The following is a 20062-nucleotide window of genomic DNA, read 5'->3' on the forward strand; positions in this document are numbered from 1 at the left end:
ACTGTTTTGAGCTCTTTGGTACCTACATTTCTATTGATTTTTCTGAAGACTTAGACCTAATATTTTATTATATTTTAGTGATCTGAGAGTAATCAATTTCTATCTTTACATCTACATAAGTTGTGTATGTGTGCTAATCTTGAATATATGCATATGTTCACATGTATTTTTCAGTGTAGCTCATGGTGAAACATGAATGAAAATGTCATTGGAATTTTCCCCACCCTTATAAGGGTGATTTTGATTCTTGCCTGGAGATGAGATAGATATTTTTTAGATCATGACACTAGCTACCATACCCTTTTCAGAAAGAGTACTGGGCTAGAAATATTGTTGATCTAGTTGAAATGATTTTTAGGTTTAAGTAGATACCCTGCTCCCTATCACTTAAAGAGGAAAGGATGAAAATATTATTTGTCCTTTCCCACAAATGTTAATTGCCCAGAGGATCACCTCAGATAGTGAATAAACATATTTATCCAAGTGTATTGCAAATAAAAATCAGAGAAGTTGTAGAGAGAATATATCAGACAATTCACTGTGATGAGTTTGTGCAATGAGAGTGAGATATCTCAGCTCAACCAATACAGAAATCCTGATTTCACCCAAGGGGAGATTCCATAAATTCCCTGGGGAGAAAAGAGGAAAATTTAAGATATGCCAGCATGCCAACTTTTTTATGTATCTGCTTCTTCCTAGAGCTTTTTTTTCTTCTTTTTCTCTAAATTTCTCCCCAAAAAGTTTAGAACCACATGTCCTCTCTTGAATCTGGAAGCAAGGTCTCTTCTCTTCCAAGTTCTCATGCCAACTACACCCCTCCCATAGATAGATTGTCAAGTATTCATTCCCTTCACTACTGAAGATAGTATTATGAAAATGAACAAGACTTAAACCTTGGATTGCAGGCATATCTACTAAAACAAAGGTATTATTTGACAACTTATCTCTCTTGCTTACAAATAATATTGATTGAGGAACGTCAATCAGAAAATGCAGGAAAGGGGTTAAGAAGTCTGAACACCATAATTCAATGATCACTACTTAATGAATATTCCTTAATCATTAAAACAATCCAAATGCAGTTAGAGATTTCCTAATTATTCTCAAGACCACAGTTTATAGTTAATGTTCTAAAATATTGGATTAGATTAATTACTTTTTTATCCTCACTTTCTTGGGTCCCCAAAATTCTTCTACTTGAGAATGAGGGCCAAGATATCCTCATAATACTGATGTCTTGTGCAATCCAGAAAGTTTGTAGAGAGATGGCTTCAACTCTCTAGCCAGGCAAGAAGACAAGGGCACCATTCAGTTCAGCAGTGAAAATTTTTTTCTTTCTTGTTAGATCCAGTTTGAATGCCGACATTTCTCTTTCTAAATATAGAGGAGGCTTCTTTATGATAATATGCCCTCCCTCCTTTTCCCTTTTCTCCCATGTATGGCCCTGTGTAAACCACACCACTTATCCAGGAATTGCCTACTTTTCCTGCTTAACACCTCCTAACTTGTCTAAACAACTTATTTTCACAACGTTCTAAAAACAAACTGGAGAATTCTCTCTTCTCCATTCTTTGACTGCCTAGAGCTGATGTTATGTGTTACCCATGGAAACAGGAAAAAGAAGAAATCCAGAATCAAATAATTTATAGAAAATTAAAGTGAAAGTATTTGTATAATAACTTTTAAAATGGCATGCAAAAATCTTTTTTAAAATTTAGAGAAAGTTAAGTTTAATTCATTAATCTTATTGAGATTTTCATTACCCTTTATGTTTTCTCCTAAAAATCCAGTGGTTTTAAAGTGGCATATCTTGTAATAGAGAATGGTAATTTTTCACAGTACTGGTTTATGCAGATAATGGATATTTGAAATAGAATGTGGTCACACTGGGAACAGGTAAATTCAGAGGTAATAGAGGAAAAATGGGTGATAGTTGGCTATAAAATGAGGAAATGGATGAGGAGAAATCTTCAGTTACCATTCCTTTGCAGATGTAGGTTGGGGAAAGGAATGTTTCTATGGTTGAGGAAAACAGAATTTGTCAAAATTTTAAATTGATTGATAAATATTGATTTAGAACATTTTGGGTCACCTAAAGTGCAATGGAAAGTGACGTGACAGGTATGAGCACCTTTGTGAGGAAGAATTTTGTAGGAAAAACAGTGTAAAAAATGTCAGCAGAGATGTATGTCTAGAGAATAGAAAAAAGGTAAGCAGATATCCCTACAGAAAATATCAAGAAAACCAAAAGAGGTTCTCTGGTTAATAGTGAATCCCTTTTGAAGGATTTCCAGGAGAATATGTGCAAAAATCTCTTCCGTAGGCAGTCCTGGAAGGGTGAAGATCAGAATCTGTGAAAGGAATACTCACATTGAATCATAGTTCCTTTATAGTCATGGAGTAGGTATTCACACATATGGCACAATGTAGCACAGAGTAAGTGATAAATAAATGCTTATTTGTTTGTTTTTATGAGAAAACTGAAGTTTTCTTTGGTTTCTAGAAAAAACCATGAGATATGAAGTTAGTTGTTTTAGCATTCAATTTGTTCCATATTCCATCAACACTCATGACTTCTGTGAAGGCATTGCATGCATCCAGATAGATGAATAAATAGAGGGCAATCTGAAGAGGCCAAAAGATCTCAGTATTCTCCTGAAAGATCCTGCCAAGAAGAGAAACATGTACACAGACAAGTAAATACAAGGCATACAAAAATTCAGAAAAAATCATTTGCTCAGCTGAGGACAACATTAACAACTGGGAGTGTTAGGTAAGCCTGAGGAAGGAGGGGTCACTTGAGCTAAGCACTGAAGGGAGGAAGTATTAGTCTAAGGATATTTGCTCTTTTGGGAAGATGGCGCAGTGTTCCAGCTTAAGATTTGCAGCTGACCCTGAAGCTTCATGCATGGGAGAGCACAGTTGCCTATCAAAGAGTAGGTTCAGACAATCTATCAAACTGACCCATCCAGCACAGGTGCTATTTCCTGTGAGGACCAAGACCAGCTGTGGTATCTTTCCAGCATAGAGAGGAAAGATACTAAGGCCTTACAAATACAGAATTGTGAGTTGTTTTGGCCACATGTGTTTCCCACATGTGTGCCTCATCTTGATAGTACTCTAGGTTTATGCATGCTCTTGTCAAGGACCCTGTATGTATTTGTGAGAAAGTGTGACCCAAGGTTAATGGAAGATGCTTTGTTTCTGTTGTTTTCACTGTGCCCTATTAGTAAGTATCTTTGCTAAAGAACTATGTCTACTAGCTAATTATTGTTTTTTAGTAAAATTTTTTTTCTAATGGCTAATTCTTAATGGAGGCACAATGATGGGGCTTCATGAGGCTATAGCATTAGGATTAGAGGCTACAGGGTTACCTGTTATGACCTATGGAAGTTGTAGTTAGCCTCTGTAGAAATGGCTGAGAAGGGATGTTAAAGTGTAGCAGGTCCTCTGAGTTTTGAACCTCGGACCCGTAACACTCATAAGATGGTCTTCCAGACTGTACAAATCCAACTTAAAATTGATGCTGATTCACTCAAGATGAGAAAGAAACAGAGGAGAGATAGCTCAAAACTGAGGATCAAAGTCTCTGAGGCAGAATGCGGACATTGGCCTTTGTATTCTTTTGTCCTCATAGTGGGGCTATTGGATAAATTGAGTTACCCTTTCACTCCCTCCTCTTAGGAAACATCTCACAACATTCCTGGCACAAGTGAAAGCTTGTAAGTGAAGAGTAAACTGAGACTGGGATAGCTTCCCTTTAAAGTATTATTGAATCATCAATTCTTTCTGTTCAGTAGCCAAATAGGGAATTGCACCAAGCTCCCACAGTGCTTAGTCACATATATGAGTTTGGCCAAAAGTGAGAAGAGGATCTCTGCCTGCTCTGTGCAATTCCTGCTATATTTATTTGTTATCCTTCAAGTTTTATTTCAAAATAACCATGGGGTGATTTTACAGAGGCAACGTTATCCATGATTCCACAAATCAATTGGATCAGAGAAACTCTTTCCCAGCATCTGGGGAATTTTCCAAAGATGATCAAAGAATTGAGAAAGAAGAAGAGAAAATCTGGAGGAAAATTAAAGGGGCTATAACCTGGTACAGGTCTGATTTGTACCGGAGCAGTACTAAGTTGATCTCTCCCACTCCTAGGATATAAAGGAGGATTTCAGTGAAGGGCCCGTGTATCTATCCAAAAGTAGATTCAGGGCTTTTGGGTCTCACACAGTGGCTGTCCATCTATCAGATCTCAGTTAAGAAGCAATATCCTAGAAAGAGCTGACTTCCTGCATGATGAAGATGAAGTTTCTGTGCTAATCAAAATTTCTACAGTGAAGAGCAAGCTATTATTCCAAAAGTTCCAGCAAAATTAATTTGACATTAGGGTTAAGACCAGACAATGGGTCCAGGACTAGGTTAGACTCAATTTTTCAATCCTAGGCAACTGAGTGGAGACGATGTGTTTTTCTTAGGGAATGCATGTGAACTGACAGTGTTGTATAATAGATCTTTTCTTTTGGCATTTTGGGTAATAATTTTCTTTTTAGTTTACATTTAAATATTCTTCAAATTACACAAAATTTTTAATATTCATTTTCATTTGAATTCTCTCCCTTCCTCTCTTTTATATCCCCTTCCTGATATGGCAAACAAGTTGACAAAGATTACACATGTGCAGTCCTGCAAAACAATTTCTGTGCTGGCCATGTTGTGAAAGAAAAATAAAGGAAAAAAAGGATACTTTGATCTTCATTCAGACTCTATTAGTTCTCTCTCTGGAGGTATATAGCATTTTTCATGATAAATTCTTCACACTTGTCTTGTCATTTTATTGCTGAGAATAGCTAAGATATTCACAACTGATCATCATACAGTTTTGTTATTACTGTGCACACTGTTTTCTCGGTTTTGCTCACTTGACTTTGCATCCATTTACGTAAGTCTTTCTGAGTTTTTCTGAAAGCTTCTTGTTTGTCTTTCTTGTTCAGCCATTTTCCAATTGATGGTATCCCCTCAATTTCCAAATCTTTGCCAACTCAAAATGAACTGCTGTATTTTTGGATGTATAGGGCATTTTCTTTTCTTTTCAAAATCTCTTTGAGATATAGATGTAGTAGTGGTATTACTGGGTCAAAGATTATGCATAGCCCTTTTATAGCACTTTGGGCATACATAGTTCCAAACTGCTCTTCAGAATGGTTGAATCAGTTTATAACTCCCCCAACAGTGCTTCAGTGTTCCAGTTTTCCCACATCCCTTTCAATATTTGTCATTTTTGTTTTCTGTCATATTAGCCAATCTGGTAGATGTGAAGTGGTACCTCAGAGTTGTTGTAATGTTCATTTCTCTAATAAATAGTGATTTAGGACATTTTTCATATGATTATAAATAGCTTTGCTTCTTCATATGGAAAAAAAAACTGTTCATATCCTTTGATCATTTATTGATTGATAAATGACTTTGTATTCTTATAAATTAGACTCAGTTTTCTATATATATTAAGGAAATGAGGGCTTTATCAGAGAAACTTGCTGTAAATTGTTTTCACAGTTATGATTGCTGTATATTTCTTTCCATCCTATTTTCCCCCAGTATATACTTCTCTATCTCCTTTCACACTGTCCTTTCTTAAAGGTATTTTGCTTCTGACCATGATTTCCTCTAATTTGATCTCTCTTCTATCATTCCCTCCCTTCTCTGAACTCCTTTTCCTCTTACTTCCTTGTAGGGTAAGGTAGATTTCTACATTCAATTGAGTGTGGATGTTATTTCCACTTTGAGTCAATTCTGATAAGCATTATCTGCCATTTTAACATTTTCCCCTGTTATAAAAGGTTTTCATACCTCTTTTATGTGAGATAATTTACCCCATTTTACCTCTTCCTTTCCTCTTCTCCCAGTGCATCTCTCATTCTCATCCTTTAATTTTATATTTTATTAAAACTTAAATGCATAAGAAAAGAAAAAGAAGCATATTATAAACATATCAAAACTTAAAAATAAAATAAGAAAAGAAAGAAGTTATGTGCATAGCAGAATGTGAGAGTATTCAAAATATATAGCAATAAATTTCCATTTCAAGAAAGTCTACTTGTTAAATACTAAGCATTATATTGAGAACTGTCCATCTTTTCTTTGCTTCCTGGTAGGTTTTTTCTTGTTCTCTGCTGTACTTTGGTCATTTTCCCCTTCCTTTCCACCTTGCCCTGAAGCTACAATTAAGTGTGCTTATACATACATATATACGTATATGTACACACATACGTATATGTACACACATACACACACGTATACTACATACATACATATACATACATAAACATATACCTCCTCTAACAGAATTTACTCCTAATCTTTGTTTCTAAGTTTGTGTGTGTCTCTTATTTTCTATCCCTCCTGACTCCTTTACTTTACTTTTATTTGCTACCCTGCTTACTGAAACTACTCCTTCCAGTGGTACCTCCCTTATCCTTCTATTCCCATAAATTGAACACCCCCTTACATGCCCCTTTGACCTATTCCCTTGCTGTCCCCTCTAAAGATCCCTCCCTTATCCTCTTCTTCATCCCTATTCCCTTAGTGTTTTATGCCTTTCTAAATTTAGGAAACTTTTATATTCTTCTAGATGTATATGTATTGTTCCCTTTTAAACCCATTCTCAATGGAAGTAGATTTCCAGAACTAACAGCCTTCATTCCCCATCTAATTCCTCTGTATCAGTACTTCCTTTTGCACCTCATTTGTATAAGATATTTACTCCTTTTTAGCTGTTGCTAAATGGTTTTACTTTTTGAAGTCATATCATGCTCATGTCTGCCTCAATCTTTGTTATGAACTTCCCAAATTGCTAATAACAATCTTAGATATATGTTTTACATTTTTCATATGTAAAAGGTAAACCACCTGTCCATATTGAGTCCCTTGTAATTGGTCTTTAGTATTTACCGTATGTTACTCTTGGTTCTTGTATGTTAAATCTATTAAGTTCAGGTTTCATTTTTTAAAAAAAACTAAATCCAGAAAGTCAGACAATTCATTAGGTGTCCATTTTTTTTCCTTTCACAAGTATGCTTACCTTTCCTGGGTATGATTTTTTCAGCCAGAAGCCCAGTTCTTTTGCTCTTCAATATATAATGTTCCAAGACCTGTAATCTTTTAATGTTGTCACAGGTAGATCTTGTGTTATTCTAATTGTAGTGCCACATATGTGAATTTTTTATTCTTGTTGCTCATAATATTTTATCCTTGAGTTGGGGGTTTCAGAATTTGTCTATAATATTCTTATGGGTTTTCCTCATAGGATCTCTTTCAGGTGGTGATTGGTGGATTTTTTCTTGTTCTCTTGTTCTAATGCTTTAGGACAATTTTCTTTAATTACTTCTTGTATTATTCCATCAAGATTCTTTTTTTTAATCATAACTTTGAGGTAGTTCAATTATTCTTATGTTTTCTCTTGATTTTTTTTCTAGATCAATTGCTTTTCTTATGAAGTGTTTCACATTATCTTCCATTTTGTCCCTTTTTATATTTTATTATTTTTTGATCTCTTTTGATTTTACTGGCTTCCCTTTGCCAAATTCTGATGGTCAAGGTATCATTTTCTTCCTTTAGATACTGTATCTCCTTTCTAATTGGTTAACTTTCTTTTCATAATCTTTTTTTCTTGGATTGCTCGGTCTTTTTTAATTTTCCCTCAATCTCTCTCATTTGATTTTTACAGTCTTCTTGAAGTTCCTCTATGAATTCTTTTTGAGCAGGTGACCATTTGACATTATTTTTTGGGGTAGATTGTTTCTTTGCTTCACTGTTTTCCTCTGAAGATGAACCCAGTCTTTTCCCATAGCAACTTTTTATGGTTGAATTTTTTCTCCTTTGCATGTATATTTTAAAAATAGCTTAATTTTTGTAATGACCTCTAATCCTGGGCCATAGTGGATGATGTCTCTGGCCTCAAATCCTCCTTCAGTTCTCCTCTTTACTCTTGAACTCAAACCAAGACTTTCAGCCTCTTCTAAGTGCCCAGAGTCAGTGGTGTCCCACCCTACTTCTGGATTCACTGTCATGTGCTGGCACAGATAAGTCTAGTATTCCTTGGCAGTAGAGGTCCTTGATCTTCCCTGGCTAACACCAAACTTCCTTTACTGTCCTGTGAGCAAAAGTTCCTATAGCTGGAGCCAAGGCAACCTCCCAACTCAGCTAACCCCAGGGCTTGCTGTTGGTTGTTTAAGTGGTCTCTAACATAGAGGTGTTTGATCTTCACAGGAACCAAACCTATTTCCAGGATTTTTCTTCAGATATTCTCCAATTGTCCCAGGAGGACGCCTGCTCTGCCCCTTCCCTTGTTTATTTTTGCTGCTCTATATTTGCCCTGAGATGCTGTTTTATATTTTTTTGTGGAGGAAAATCCTGAGAACTTGGAATTTTCTGACCTACTCTGCCATCTTCCCAGAATCCTATCCATTTTTTTCACATCATCTCATCATAGTCAACTCATACCTGTACCCTTCGTCTATATATACTCCTTCTAAATGTCTTATAATTATAATGTACATGGGAATTATACATATCATCTTTCCTTGTGGAGAATGTAAACAGTTTAATGTTATTGAATCCTTTATGATTTTCTTTGCCTGTTTACCTTTTCATATTTCTCATGAATCTTGTATTTGAAGGTCAGATTTTCTATTCAGCTACTGTCTTTTCATCAGGAATGCTCAAGAATTCTCTATTTCATTAAATATTCATTTCCTTCAATGAAGGACTATACTCAGTTTTGCTGGGTAAGTGATTCATGGGTGTAATTCTAGCTGTTTTGCCCTCCAGAATATCCCTCCAGAATAAGCCCTTTGATCCTTTAAAGTAGAAGCTGCTAAATCTTGTGTTATCCTGACTGTGGTTCCATGATATTTGAATTGTTTCTTTTTGACTGCTTGCAATATTTATGCCTCAACCTGGGAACTCTGCAATTTGGTCATAATATTCCTATGAGTTTTCATTTTAGGATCTCTTTCAGGAGTTATCAGTGGATTATTTTCCATTTCTATTTTACCCTCTGGTTCTAGGATATCAGAGCTATTTTCCTTCAAAATTTCTTGAAAGATGAGGCCTTGGCATATTTTTTTGCCATGGATTTCAGGTAGTCTGATAATTCTTAAATTATCTATCCTCAATCTATTTCACAGGTCAGTTGTTTTTCCAGTGAGATATTTCACATTTTCTTCATTTTTTTCATTCATTTTACTTTATTTTTTTTTGTTTATCGATGATATCTCATATAGTTATTAGTTTCCACTTACCCAATTCTAATTTTTATGGAACTATTTCCTTTAGTGAGTTTTTGTACATATTTTTCCCCATTTGGTCAATTCTGCATTTTAAGGAGTTCTTCTTTTCAGTGACTTTTTGTATCTCTTTTTCCCTTTGACCAGTTTGGCTTTCTAAGGAGTTCTCATCAATGGATTCTTGTGCCTCTTTTACTATTTGGCCTATTCTGTTTTTCAAGAAGTTATTTCCCCCAGTATTTTTGTACCTTCTTTATCAAGGTATTGACTTTTTTTTATGATTTTCTTGTATCATTCTTATTTCTTCCCTCAATTTTTCTTCTACTTCTCTTATTTGATTTTAAAACCCTTTTTTGAGCCCTTCCAGAAATTCTTTGGATTTTCTGACTAATTTGTATTTTTAATTGAGGCTTTGGATGTGGCTGTTTTGACCTTCTTTTCTTTTTCTGCATTTGTGTTTTGATCTTCCCTGTCACCATAGCAACTTTCTGTGGTCTTGGAGTTTTCAAAATTATTATTATTTCATTTTTTCCAGTCTATTTCTTGATTTTTTTAATGTTTGACTGTGCTCCAGAGGTAGAGGGGGCACTGTCCCAAGCTTCAGATTTTTTTGTGCTGCTGTTTTCTGAGCTTGTTCTATGGATCTGTAAATTATCAGTTTTTTTCAAGATGTTTGATCTAAGGAGAGGTGTGGTCACTGCTCTTTTAGCCTGTGCTCTGGTCTGTAAGTGATCACAAACACTCTTGTCCACCTTGAAAATGTGACTAGGATTCCTGCTCCCCTACAGCTGCATGTTCTGATATCCTAGTGTTTCTCCTTACACTGGGACTGGGACTTGGAACCATGTGCTCCTAGTACCAGCAAAGGGTCTCCTGTAATATCCTTCTGTCCATTTGTCAACTTCCCTTAATGACTGTGGGATGAGAGCTCCAGAAGACTTAGCTACCAATTCCATTGCCTCCAAGGTCTGCTGCTGACTTGCCACCAGTTCAACCAGTACTCCACTCTTACCCCAATGAGACAGATCTTTCCTGCCAACCTTCTACATTTTCATGAGCTGGAGAATTGTGTTACCCTACTCTTTTGTTGTTTCTCCCTCTCCAGAATTCACTTAGGGTGTCATTTTAAAGTTGTTTGGAGGGGAATTTGAGTCTCTGCCTTTACTCTGCTATCTTGTCTCCACCCTACTGTTACGAAATTTTTGATAACACAATAATTTCTATTTTAAGAAAATTATTTTTATTCTCTATTATTATGCTCAGCACAATGCCTAGTAAGTATATAATAAATGCCTTTTTATCTATTCATGATATAAAGTTTAAGTGATTAGCTAATAGTTAGATTGATGAGAAAATAAGGGCTTCATATGTTCAGGGATAGAGCCAATAAAATTATCTTTCACTCAGAGAGTAATAGAGAAATATGTTCTTGGGAAACTTAACACCCTTTTTACACTTATCTCTTGCCAAACATTCTGCAGACTCATTTTACCATCTGCTTCTTGCTATTTTATGAGGTAATATTGCTTATAATAATCCACTATAGTATTTTACAATTTATATTCTAAACATGTTGTGTTTGGCTGCCTCATCTCTCCAATTGACAAGGTGGTAATGTGTTTGGCTGAAAGTGATTTTTCGGCTCTTATTTTCTTTTTTATTGTAACACTTGATTTATATTGGTTATACTTTCTTAAGAACAAGGATACTTTGTGCCAATATCTATTTGTGATATTATCCATTTCCCATTTTGGGGAATCAAAATCTTGTTTCAATAGGTCAGATTAGAGTTCCAACAATTGTACACTATATAGTTATAATTCTTCCTCTAGTTTGGTATTAATTTTGATATTCGCTCTAAAAAGTTGGTGTTCTGAGTTAATATTATAGATTCACACTTCAATAATCAGTCCTTTCCTATCTATCAAAAATAATCTTTTTGAGTGTGTGTTGCTATTTGGTACTCACCAAGTTGAACACTTCCCTACTATTTTCTCAAAGAAAGCATTTGTGATACATAGGTGTGAGGCTTATGTGTATTCTACAAATCTTTTACCTCTCATTTATTACTCATGGACAATATTTCCAACGCTTTTTGCCACCTTCTTTATGCCTATTTTTTCTTTGATGTCATCAAATATTGAATTATATGGTATTTGTTTTTCAGGTATTCATCAAGTTTTTTATATAGAACTTTTCTATTTCCTATTATCTGCATTAAACTCACAACTATATAAAAGTAGTTTATAAACTGTAATTATTTTAATGCTAGTCTTTCAGCAGATACTTATCATAAGCAATGTAATATGAGATAACCAACTTACATGTAATTCTGTTTCTAGTTTACTTTAGACATGAGAAAACCAATTCCATAAACTTCTTTATTTGCCTCATCAAGGGAGATCAGAAATACTTCCGTATATTTAGCTGCAATTACCTTTTGTTGTCTGGTTTCATTTATGATGACAATGTCAAGATTAATATAGTTCGGTTGCTCTGGAATTATATGTGTTATTGATCAATGGACAAGGAACTCAGAATACACTCAGATAAGTTTTCTTTAAAGTAGCTATATTGTAATGACACCCTTCCCTCAATCTCTTGGCTCATGTCTGACCTTGTCATTGCTGGACATGTTCTGCATGTCCTTTCCTATATATTTCTCAAAAAGAATGGCTTAAAAATATTTCTTGGACACCTCCTTAAGCAGTATTTCTACACAGAAGTTTTCTCTACCCAAAGATTTTTAAAAAAATATTTATGAAGTAATTTTAAAATCTTGGGCTATTTCAAAAACATGCTTTTCTGTAAAAGATGACTCTACTTCCACCCTATATTTGAATAAAGAGACAATTATTTCACTTACATGTTCTGATTGCAATGTACTTTTTTTAAGAGGGGAGTCTTGTTGGCCAGTTTATCAGAAAGGAGAATGGATGAGCAAATGACTATCATTATAGTACATTAAGATATCCTTGTGAGACAAGCAGGCATAAATATAGACTTTATTTCAAAGCACAGAAGACAAAAACCAGATCCTTTCAATGGGTCTAACTCTTTAACTTGGCTTTGCAGTTTCCCAAATTCAGCTTTCCCCAATTTAGTTCTCTAATATCAATCTCTCCTTTTGCATTCTAGCAAATAAAAGTCTTTCAAAATCTAGGGAAAATATTTACTTGACTTTTCTCCAACTGCTACTTTTAATCTTCAATTTTATATTTGAATTTTTCTTATTTATGATATTTTGCTGTCCATAAAAGTTGTTCCCATTTCCATCCACAACCCACTGTTATCTCATCTCTCTAGTCTTACTTGGAGGAGGTAATAATTTTCTTTTGAGGGCAAATATCTTCCTTATTTCCCCTCCTTTACTCTTTCTTCACTATGGCTATGTCAACACAATTTCAAAACAACTACTCCATTCAGTCAATTCAGTGGAAAAAAAATAAAAGTCAAGCCAGTTGTTTGGTTTAATGTAGACAAAACAACCAGTTGATTGACTAAAGGTTTCACTTTTCAAGTGTTTGTTTTGGCACCCGTATAGACACAGCCTTTGACTCTTTCTCTCTTTTTAGAGTCTACTTTAACATTTTTTTACTCATCTCTGGCAGTTCTTCTAGCTCCTTTCTTCCACTCTGGATGGCTTTAAGACTTCTTCAGAAATCCATTTTTTTTTGTTATCTATTTGATGAATGTCCTGAATAGACCAACAGAAACCAAACTGTTTTATCTTGTTATGTGGTACCTAAACTCAGCTATCAGTTATTTATCCATTTTAATCAAAGTTTGATTTGGAGCACAATTCACAGTTATGCATTTTATGATTATTTATTTTTTCTAACCAAACCATTTTGGGGGCTATTTTAGAAAGCACACTGTCTGAATGTATTTTGAAGGAAAAGTACAGCCAGCTATCAAATATTCAGTGACTGATAATCTATTTTTCCATTATCTGATCCTTCAGTTCTCCTTTTTCTTACTGCTGCTTTTATTTTAGGCAGATTTACCACTTAATTAGCACATTTTAAGGATGGGAAGAAAAAGCAAAAGCAAAGGCAGTTTTAATGCTCCATAGCATTAAGGGAACACAAGGTAAAATTACTGTGGAGATATCTATGAGTTACATTGTCAATTCTTCGACCTATGTCCTTCAAGTAGAATGTAGTTTACTTGATCATTTTTGTTTCCCCAGAGTCTTGCACATAGTAGATGCTTGATGAATGTAAAGGAATCTGAAATATAGGTTTATTTCCTGAAATTATTAAAATAGTCAGATCTGTCCACACTATTATTCCTCCTCTACTTTTTCACTCTCTTCCAATCTACTGACTCCTTCCTTGCTAGTCACTGCTACGAACTACCCTATTCTTTAAAGAATCCTGGCTTGGGATTACTTTCCCATCCAATGACCATCCCACATCTCTTTTCCCCTTCTCAGTTAAGCTAAAAAATTGTTTGTAATAATTGTCACCTATTCATTTCCTTTAATTCTCTTCAAAACCCTCTATGATCCTGTTTCAGTCTCATCATGCAGCTTAAAATGCTTTCTTCAAAGTTACAAACACTCTATTAATAGTCAAATTTCCTGATCTTTTCTCTCTCATCATTCTTTTTGAAGTCTTTGCAGTATTTGAAACTATTGCTTATCAGTTCCTAAAGTCTTGTGACTTTGAGGCTACATGTGGTCCTCTAGGTCCTCAAGTGTAGCCCTTTGACTGAATCCAAACTTCGTAGTACAAATTAAGGGGATTTATTCTGTGAAGTGTGGATTCAGTCAAAAGGCCTGCACTTGAGGACCTAGAGGACCATATGTGGCCTGGAGGCTGCAGGTTCCCCACCTCTGTGTGAAATGCTTTCTCCTCTCTAGGTTTTTATGACACTGTTCTTTTTAAAGATCTCCTGTCTGATTATTCTTGCTTTGTTTCATCTATGTTACACATCCTGACTACAAGTTTTCTTCATGGCTCAATTATAGACCTTTTTCTCTTTTCCCTCTTCAATATCACTCTTGATAATTTCATCAGTTCCTATTGGTTCAACTATCATCAACAGATGATTTCCAGATCTCCATATTCAAAGAGCTGTTATTCCCTCACCCCTCAAATTACAGTTCTATAATACCTACTCTTTACTAGACATCTTTATTGAACTGGAACGTTCAATGGAAAAATTAGAACAGATGTCCATAAATTATGATTTTGATAGCACAGAATATGTCTTCAAATTAAATTTGCCAGATGTATGATACCTTCATTCATTGGGATTACCTTCCCATCCAACTACCGTCCCACATCTCTTTTCCCCTTCTCAGTTAAACTAAAAAAAAAGTGGTAATAATTGTCACCTATTCATTTACTCTAATTCTCTTCAAACCCTCTATGATCCTTCATTCAGGTCTTCATCATCATTTTCATAGTTAATCTTATCCTCATCAAAAGCACAATTTATGATATCTCATCTTATTTTCTCAATGGAATCTTATATCAATTCCTCTACATGGTATATATGAATATGCAGGGAAGAGGAGGTACTTTTCCCTTTCTCAGTTGGAGAAGTGATATATTATTATATTTCAGTTGGATAAGGGGAAGTATATTTCTTTTTATTCCTTTATAGATACTAATTCCTGAATAAATCCAACCAGTGCTTTTTTCAGAGAAGTGGTTACAATTGTAGTTCCAAACTTATTGGAATCACTAGGCATGCAACTTGGTCTTCAGTTATCCATTAAGGTCTCAGAAGTATTAGACACTCTAGATTACCATGGGGATGAAATGACTGAAAATTACAGTGTTCATTTCAACAAAGTCTCAGAAAGTGCTGAGGTCATTAAATATCTAATTTGCTTTTAGTGTAGAAGACAAATTAGTGCCTCAAAGGATAGGTTACAAGGACTCAATAAATGTTTTCTTTAATTTAATTTCTTTGGTTGAAGATAACCATAAAATAGATGTCACAAATTGTGGTCCATGGCTGATGATTGTACTGAGAGAGCATGATGTAGCAGAAGAAACAATAGAATGATACTTAAGAGACCTAAATTCTTCTTTCTGCAACATATTAACTATGTGATTTGGACAGATTTCTTAATGCTCTTAAGCTTCAAGTACTTTATTTATAAAATTAACAGATCAAACTGTAATTTGGAAAAATTTTATAGAAGATAAAGACCTCATTTCAGTCTGGAAGTGAATGAGGGTAACTGGAGAACCATTGAGACATTTTGCTAAAGGTTGGATATGAACTGGATTTTGTAGGATAGACTCAGTAGAGTCTGGATGAACATGTGGAAAGATTATGAGCAAAATCAGGGAGGCATGAAAGCACAAAGGATATTTGAGAGATATTGTGTAAAGGTATAACATTTAAGTTATGACAATGTGATTGCCACTCGCAGGAAAACGCCATGCTACCATCATCAGCGCCTATGCTCCCACCATGACAAACCCTGAGGAAGTCAAAGAAAAATTTTATGAAGACCTAGAGACCTTTATCGTCAATGTGCCAAAAGAGGAGAAGCTTACAATTCTGGGTGACTAATGTTAGAGTAGGCTTGGATTATCAGCTGGTAGGGAGTCCTAGGGAGGAATGGAGTTGGAAACAGCAACTGCAATAGTCATTTACTGCTGAAGACTTGTGCATCAAATGACCTCATCACCAACACTGTTTTCCATTTACCTAAAAGCAATAAAACTTCATGGATGCAACCTCACAGAAAACATTGGCATCTAATAGACTATGTGACTATAAGAAGAGACAGACAAGATGTGAGAGTGACAAAGGCAATGTGTGGTGCACAGTGCTGGACTGATCATAGTCTTATCCTTTCCAAGCTAAATATTTGTATTCATCAAAAGTGTCGTCTCCAAGGCAAAATGACTACCAGAAGAATTAATGTCAACAAATTAGGGCTCTTCTGTGAGCATGAACAGTTTGTTGTTAACTTGGATGGAAAGTTGAGCCAACCCATAGCTGGCAACAGTGGAGCAGAAAAGGAGTGGGCAGCTTTCAGAGATTTTGTATACAGCACTGCATTTGCTCATCTGGGTCAGTATACTTGCAAACACCAAGACTGGTTTGATGAAAATGATGAGGAAATTTAGAAGCTGCTGAACAAAAAAAACAAGAACTCCACAGGATATACCAGCAAGATAGTTTATCCACCTCTAAGAAGGCAGCATTTAATTACATCAAAAGCAAAGTACAAGCAAAGTTTAGAGAGATGCAAGATTCCTGGCTCAGTAAGAAGGCAGATGAAATTCAGTTTTACGCTAATAGTAACAATCCAAAGTGTTTTTATGATTCCCTGAAAGCTATTTATGGACCAAAACCCTATGGTGCATCACAACTACTCAGTGCTGATGGAGCCGTATTAATTAGTGATAAAGACATGATCCTTGAGAGATGGGCTGAATACTTTCATACTGTTCTCAACAGACCATCATCAATCAATGCTGATGTTATTGACCTTCTACCTCAGGTTTAAGTCAATCCCTATTTTGCTGAACTTCCAACTGAAGGAGAGGTTTTGAGGACCATTAGGCTCCTTTCATGTGGCAAAGCAACTGGTGCTGATTCTATTCCAGCTGTTTTTTTACAAGGTAAGGGGACCATTGCTCACACAAAAGCTGAATGAAATTTTCCACGTTATATGGAAAGAGGAGGTTATTCCTCAGGAGTTCAAGGATGCCTCCATTGTCCATCTCTATAAAGGTGAAGGGAATAGATTGTCCTGTGATAATCACAGGGGGTTCTCTCTCTTAGTCATTGCTGGCAAAATTCTTGCTAGAGTCCTCCTTAATAGACTGATCCTTCATCTGGAAAATGAGAGCCAGTGTGGCTTCAGAAAGGGCTAAGGAACTGGTGTTTGCTGCCCAACAACTACAAGAGAAATGCCAGGAGAAGAACAGAGGTCTGTACACAATGTTTGTAGATCTGACCAAGGCCTCTGACACTGTTAGTTGTGAGGGCTTATGGAAAACTATGTCAAAATTTGGTTGCCTGGAGAAATTCATCAGTATTGTATGCCAATTTCATGATGGCATGCCTGCTTAGGTTCTATATAGTGGACAATGCTTTCATGCCTTCCCAGCCACCAATGGGGTGAAACAGGGCTGTGTGATTGCTCCCGTGCATTTTAGCATGATGTTTTCAGCCATGGTGTCAAATGCTTTCAATGAGGATGAACATGGCATCAAGGTCAACTACCATACTGATGGTAAGTTCTTCAATCTGAAAAAGCTACAAACCAAGATCAAAGTGGAGGGAGTGTTGGTGCATGATTTCCTGTTTGCAGATGATTGTGCACTCAGTGCAGCCTCTCTAGCTGAGATGGCACAAAGTATGGATTAATCATCTGCTGCCTGTGGTAATTTTGGCCTAATAATTAACACCAAAAAAGCACAGGTACTCCATCAGCCACCACTACACCATACCTACACGGAACCATCAGTTACAAAAAAAGTTTTGAATGCTGTGGATAAGTTCACTTACCTTGGTAGTATATTTTCCAGGGAGGTACACATTGCCAGTGAGGTTGATACACGCATTGTCAGAGCTAGTTCAATGTTTGGGAAGCTCTGAAGAAAAATTTAGGAGAGAAAAGGTATTAGAGTGTCTACCAAACTGAAGGTCTACAGGGCCATTGTATTGACCCTGTTGTTGTATGCCTGTGAAAGATGGGCAGTCCACCAGCTCCATGCCAGGAAACTGAACCGCTTCCATTTGAACTGTCTTAGGAAGATTCTGAGGATTACCTGACAGAACTTCAGACACTGAAGTCTTTGCTCAAGCTGAACGGCCAAGCATTGAAATGGTGCTTCAGAGAGCAGAACTCCAATGGGCTGGCCACGTTGTTTGAATGCAAATTGTACACTTGCCAAAAAGACTATTTTTTGGAGAACTCACATGTTGCAAGCAATCACGTGGTGGTCAGAAGAAGCGATACATGGACACTCTCAAAGTCTCTCTCAAGAACGTTGGATTTGACTGTGCAACATGGGAGACACTGGCACAGGACTGCTCAGCATGGTGTGTCCATACCAGAAAGGGTGCTGTGCTCTTTCAGCAAAGCAGAATTGAGACAGTACAAAGGAAACATAGCATGTGCAAATTTGGAGTAACCACCCCAAAAATTCATACCGTGTATCTGTGCCTCACCTGTGGCAGAGCATTCCAAGCTCTTATTAGTCTGATCAGCCACAGTCAGATACACTGAAACTTCACTTTATCATGGTGATGTCATTTTGGTCCTCTTCAAGAATGAAGGACAACCACCAACCATAACATTTAAGTGGTGACTTTGTGTGGGTGAGTAGTGGGAAGATAAGACTGAAAATGTCAGTGGAAGCCAAATTATGGACAGGCACAGGGCAAGGAACCAGGATACAAGACATATATTGTTATCCATAAAAAGAAATTAGAGAACTAATTAAAGTCTTGCAGTTCTATGACTACGTAAGAAAATAACCATTTTCCTTTTGAGGAATATCGGTCTTCTTTATGCTGTTTAATGCTGATGTATCTAGTGATGTCAGCTGATACTCAGATCTACATTAAAAGGAACTGGTGCTCTTTGTTTTGTGAGACACACATAAACAACCACAATATTAATAAAGTTCTAAAGCTGTTAGCTAGTCTTTAACTGAACATAATGAAACTGCAGTTAGTGAGAAAATGGTATGAAGCTTCATCATTTCATGAATGGACTCTCCCCTAGTTTGTGCTATGGTTTATCCTGTTTCATTTAGAGCAACCTAATTCAAATTATCTGTGGAGTTTAAAAACTTCTTTTCAATGAATACAGATGACATTCTACTTTTCTCCTTTTTCTTTCTCTGCCCCCAGAACAGAAATGTAGTGCCTTTTCATTCTTACCTGTGTGCCTGCTTACTTCCACCCTGGTTCTTACATGTGACTGTTCTTCTCTGTAAGGCAGAGGAGAATCTAGACATTGCTTTCTCTCCATCTGTCCACCTTTAATAAATTCTTACAAATTGTGTTTACTTCTTCTCTTTATGTTTTCACTCTGCATTTTAAAAATGTATGCTGTTTTCTTTTTGCAAATCTATCACTTAGGCAAGAACTTTATGAGTGTTCATTGAGCTGGTCATTACACCTTTCCAAAATTCAATTTCCTTGTCTGTGAAAAGGGACTAATAACATTGGTGTCACCTAACTCATTGGGTTTCTGTAAGGAAAGCCCTGTATACTCTTCAGAAACCTATGTAAATATGTGTTTATGTCTAATCTAGTAACAGTTTTTCTACCAGATACATGGCCTCTGCTATTAGTATAGGGGTCAGAAGTGCTCAGATGACTAAGGAGCAAAGCAAAAAAAAGGTTCATGCCCAAATTTTCCAAATGGCTTATTGGCAAGGCTCATGATGGGAATTTCTTCAATATAGTTGAACCCTAGGGACAGTCATTATAGCAACCAGCCCCATTGTGCAAATGGATTCCCCACAACTCTTTGCTTCCTATTGTTTCATTAATGGATTGCATAGAAAAACTGGGTAAAATGTGGAGAAATTTGCCATGTTTGAGGCAGTCCCATATCCTTCAGCTTGCTCATCAAGTAACACAGATGCTATTATGTATGCTCCCTCTTCCACCCTGGCAAAAAGCCATATCTGGTTTGAGAATAGTGCCAATTTGTTGACTCCCTGACACTTTCCTTGGCAGTTCAGCTTTATAAAGTCTCTTTTCTTTTTGACTGATATTGGTTAGCTGATAGGCCCTTTAGAAGAGTGGGCATCTGAAAAGAGCTGAGACTCATG

This window comes from Notamacropus eugenii, chromosome 2, assembly GCF_028372415.1.
Source record: "Notamacropus eugenii isolate mMacEug1 chromosome 2, mMacEug1.pri_v2, whole genome shotgun sequence".
Taxonomy (NCBI): Eukaryota; Metazoa; Chordata; class Mammalia; order Diprotodontia; family Macropodidae; genus Notamacropus; species Notamacropus eugenii.